The following is a 5386-nucleotide window of genomic DNA, read 5'->3' as shown; positions in this document are numbered from 1 at the left end:
AGAGAGAGAGAGAGAGAGAGAGAGAGAGAGAGAGAGAGAGAGAGAGAGAGAGAGAGAGTAGTAATATAATGAAAGGGCATTAAAATAATGTCTATTATTTCCAGTATTGACTTTACAAATATTGACTTTATATGAAATATAATTTAATTTTTACAAATGTTATAGAAGCTGTTAAGCACTTCAAGTACTTTTTCTGATCTCTTAATTTTTGATTAAGTTCTATTATAAGTATCTTAGGAGCTTTTCAAATTACTCTGTAACATTCTGCTCATTTTGTTTACCTTTTAAATGTTGCTTACCCTACAGAAACACATACTATTGCTCTTTTCATAAATGAGCAAAACTTCCAAGTGTATTCTAAATATTTATTCTTACATCTACAGATGAGTATAGCTCCCACACCTCACCAAAGAAGCTTTGTTTTTTAGTTTATAGCAGTCAATGGAAGGCTGCTGCTTTCTGTTTGGTCCAAGTATCATACTCACTACTTCTTCACCCTGTGAAAAGTCCTTTCTATAAAGTAATATAGTTGAAAATCTCAAGCTTGTATCTCCATTTCCTTTTGTTCTGTCTTTATTTCAAGAATGCTACTATCTCTATTTTCAAATTGTTACAATAGAAATGCCCAAACATAGAGTTCTGGTTCTGAGGTTCTGTTTTGGAGTTTCTCATTTCTCTTGTTCTTTCTCATTTCTTCCTGACCTGGTTTATCACTGAGCCTTGATTCCCACTCTTAGTTCATTTTTTTCTATGCATTCTTTCTTTGTGTGTCAAAGAAAATGTTTCAGTAAAATTTTCAAACATAATGTTGAGGAGGTTTGCAGGTTTTTAAGTTTGAATTCATGAATATTCAAAGTTAGGTTTCTGAACCTATCACCATATTATAAAAATTCTTTCTATTCATTTCAAACATACATAAAGGCAATTTTCATGTTAAATACAAAATGGAAAACTCAAGAAGATATTTTTAAAATCATTTCTAACAAAAAACAGTAGGAAAATAAAGAGCTTACATCATTCATACGTCTGTAGTTACACAAGAATGAACTTCTTACGTGACTGCCACAATAATTAAAACTTTGCTATTTGCTTTGATAATCTTCCAAGTATTTTTTGTTTTAATTATGTATGATTACTGTGGTCAAATTTGCCTCTGTAGATAACTACTCTCTGGAATGTGTGCATCCTGTATGTGTCTTAGATTCAACAACTTTCCACATATAAAAAGATACAATTTTTTTTGGTAAAAATTGTGCAAATACTGGGAGCTGACTTGACAAAAGTTACTTGTGAGTGCTCAGATCGAATAAAAATGACATCATGTGTTTCCATTTATGGTTTTGAGTCATATGCTTTATTTGCAGCATCTTTAAAAAAAAAGTATTAGTTTAGTAAAGCCAGCTTACTGTTTAACTTTTATTTCATTCCCATGCCCACCCCATCTTTCAGATTAATTGTATAATACCTCCAAAAACAAACTGGTAATACTAAGACTTAATTCTCCTTTTATCATTCTGTACATTATTAGCTTTAGAAATCAAAAGGAATAGAAGAAAAAGTACATAATATTACATTATTAAAAAATGAAGATATTAGAACTATAAAATGGTAAAGTGGTAATAAAAGAATTAAATTAAACCCTATTATAATCCCAATATGGCATTTTTTGAAAGGATTTGTTAGTGATGAGTAAGCACAACTGTGTTGCTTACCCATCAATGTTGTTAATTATGGTTTATGTTTCTCAGTATGCAAGTATGCATTAACTCTGGAAGCTTTGTACTATAAAATTTAACCAACTTAGTGTAAGGTATCACTAAGGACTACCAGTATATTTCTGAACTTTACCTCAGACAATGTTAAACATTGTCTTCATTTGTAATTCTAGAGCAAAGGATCCCAGTGTGAATATTTATAACATCCAGATACATCCCTAACACTCCAGTTTGGACTAGAGAACATAATACTCAATTGAAAGTGCTAGATATTTTTCTCATTTTCCCTACATAAGGGAGGTAAGAGAGATAACATAAACAATATGAAATTTAATTCTTTGAAAAGCGTGTCTAAAAGATATCTAATCAAAAAGACTGCATTATGGTAAATTCTTCTAAAGGATATAATACAGTGTATTTTAAGAGTTCTAATTTAATACTGTTTCTCCATCCTCTAGACAATTTTGTGTAATTGTGTTTGTTTTAATAGAATAGAACCAATATATTTTATTATATTTATAAAAACAACCTTTAATTTTAAATGTATTACTCAATGTATAACAGTTTTCCATAACTTATTCATTCTACAACTGATAAGAGGATGTCATGACAATTTATTGATGCCGCAAATATTCAGTTTATATATATATATGAATCCTATATATTTAAGTCTATGAATTATACCTTAGATAGGTGAGGTGGTAAGAAGCTGCAAAGAGTTGAGGGAAAGGAATGAAATTGATCAAAATATATTGTATGAAAATAGATTAAGCAAGTTATACTAATAAATGTATATATACATACATATATACACTCATATATATGGAAATATATACACATATACGCATATAAAAACAATTAAAAATCAATTTGATAAAACAAGGAGGAGAATATGGGAGGGTGTGTGAGGAGAAAAAAGTGGAAAAATTATTTAATGATATTGTAATTTAAAAAAACTAAATAACAGGAATAAGGAAGGAAAAAAAACCATAGATAGAAACAAAAAACTATATGTAAATCCAGCAGGTTGCCTCAGTAGTTACAGGTACTCATATTCAAGAGGGATACAACTTGAGTTTGATGGTGGAAAAGTGTTCTCTGTATTCCATATGTTCTGCATAGAATTACAAAAGGAGTTTATTGAATACATAATTTAGTTTGGATTCTGGTTCCAGAGACATAAGTGTTTGTGATGGCACAGTAAAGGCATGTCAAGGAACTGGAGGCTAAGAGCACACATCTTGAATTTTCAGTAGGAAACAAAGAGAATAAACTAAAACAGATGTGATTCTGAAATCTTATAGTTCGCCCTCAGTTGATGAACTTTCTACAGCAAGGTTATACCGTCAAAATTTCCTACAAAATGACAGGAACTAGGATTGAAGTATTCAAACATCTGAGCCTATAGGAGATATTCTTATGTAAATCATCATGTCACCTATACTTAAAGGACAAATATTAAAAGAACAATTTCAATAACCAAGAGGAAATAATTTAAATGCTGAAAAACATCCTAATTTAACTATAGCCAATATGCACATGTCCATGCTGATAACAAATATCAAATAAATAGAATAATGGAATATAAAAAATAGATATTATCTATGAATAATATATAATTATATAAACATATGTTTATAATTATACATTGTATAACATAAAATAAAGTATAAAAATAATGTGTAAATATATATGAATAAAGAATCTTCAGATCCAATCTGGAAAAATATGGATCATTGCCAAATTACAAAAGAATAGTAAAAATGGCCTATAATCATGTCCAACATGTGTAATGTATCTCTCAAGCTCTTAAATATTTGCTGTGCAAAGGTAACAATCATAGAACAGGATATTGTGAAATTAAGAGTTGAGAAAGAATAACTTTGTGAATAAAAAGAAAACTATAAATTCTCTATCAGTTACTAAGATCAACACACACTGTGATATGTCAGCACTAAAACCATGAAATTTCCAGAAGACATAATGAAATTGACAAATTTTCATTACAACCTTCTTAATTTGAGGCCTTAATTACTATCTGCTTATTAGGAACCTAGGAATGAGTCATTTCACAAAGCTTTTGGGCAAAACCTTTTAATACTGCTGAGGATATACAAAGCAAATAATAGGAAAAAATCTAATCAAATCTAGAAAAGATTTTGGCAATATGGTGACAATATTCCTGTGGTCTACTGGATAGGAGTCTGGAATAGAAAAAAATAATACCAAGAAATTAGGTAAAAATTAAGGAAACCTAAGTAAAGTATGGACTTAAGTTAATAACATGTTAATTTTAGTAAATGTGTGATATTAATATACGGAGTTAATAATATCAGGACCTAAAGGTATATGCATAATTACTATATATTCTATTGTGACGAAAATATAGAAAATCTTTTAAAATACACTGTTATACAAATGCTAAACAAATTATGTTCCATTCTTATTTGGTAGATGGCTTATTTTCCTATTTTACCTGAGGAACCTGATGTTCAGATAGAAGTTTGATGAAATGCTCACATTACAGTCATAGCCATATCATCCTAGAGGAAGAAAATATCATATTTTTGGTTTTGATAACATATTCTTTTGAATTCTATGATATATTCTATAAACAATGATCTCAACCTTAATTTGGTATATTCTTAACATCCATTAAACTATGTTATGCATTAACAAATTTGAGTTTGACCTTTACACATGCTTAGAATTATAGGACTCTTAATAACTGTCAGTTTTGCTCTTCCTTGGCCAGGCTGCTATATTTCTAGTTAGTATTATAATCAATTAGTATCCAGCATAGAGAGAAAATTGCTCACCAATATGTAACATTAAAACGGAAGCTTGTATAAATTGCCGATTTAGCCAAAGAATCTAAACGTTAAGAGTTTTTAATGATATTCATAAGAACAAAGTGCACACCACCACATTTACAAAGCCTTTATCTAAACACCCAGGAATGTCATGTGCCTTCTAGAGGCTAATTTATGAGCACTTCACCTCTAATAGGAATTGACATTAACTTTCAAATGTACTTTCCTAACTGCTAAAAATATGGAGAAAAATTTATTCCTCAAGTGATTCTGTATGTTGAGTATTCATCTAAATATCCATAATAAAACTTTAGACTTACAATTACATTTAAATTACAATAAACAATTTTATATGTGCTAAAACATACTCAGAAGTACTACTTAAAGATTCTGGAAAGAGAAAATAATATTGTAAGTATAGATGTATTTCTTTTAAAAACTTTTATTTAAATACATGTTTATCTAATATATTTTGATCATGTCTTTACACAAATTCTCCCAGATTCTTCACTCCTCCCTACACATCCAACTTCTCTCTCTCTTTCTTTCTCTATCTCTCTCTGTGTGTCTCTGTCTCTCTGTCTCTGTCTGTCTCTCTTTTTCTCTCTCATACAAACAAGAAAAAAATCAAACTACTAATGAAAGTTAAAAGAAAAAACAATAAAAAAATGTTAAAACAAAAATGTTCAACATCCTTAATCATCAGGGAAATACAAATCAAAACAACCCTGAGATTCCACCTCACACCAGTCAGAATGGCTAAGATCAAAAATTCAGGTGACAGTAGAAGCTGGCGAGGATGTGGAGAAAGAGGAACACTCCTCCATTGTTGGTGGGATTGCAAGCTTGTACAACCAC

At 29.8% G+C, this 5386-nt stretch overlaps 1 long non-coding RNA gene across 1 annotated transcript in view; it reads right to left on the bottom strand.

The window, feature by feature from the left end:
• Positions 1–3841: 3841 nt before the first annotated feature.
• Positions 3842–5386, bottom strand: part of LOC110290639 — a 40642-nt gene continuing 39097 nt past the window's right edge. Inside the window, exons 3-4 of the long non-coding RNA XR_002377485.1 lie at positions 4192–4258; positions 3842–3919 (exon numbers count right to left, since the gene is read on the bottom strand). This is a non-coding gene — a long non-coding RNA (uncharacterized LOC110290639). The remainder of the gene's footprint in view (positions 3920–4191; positions 4259–5386) is intronic.

The sequence above is a fragment of the Mus caroli genome, chromosome 1, assembly GCF_900094665.2.
Source record: "Mus caroli chromosome 1, CAROLI_EIJ_v1.1, whole genome shotgun sequence".
NCBI classification, from domain to species: domain Eukaryota; kingdom Metazoa; phylum Chordata; class Mammalia; order Rodentia; family Muridae; genus Mus; species Mus caroli.
This window is presented reverse-complemented; position numbering and strand designations above follow the sequence as displayed.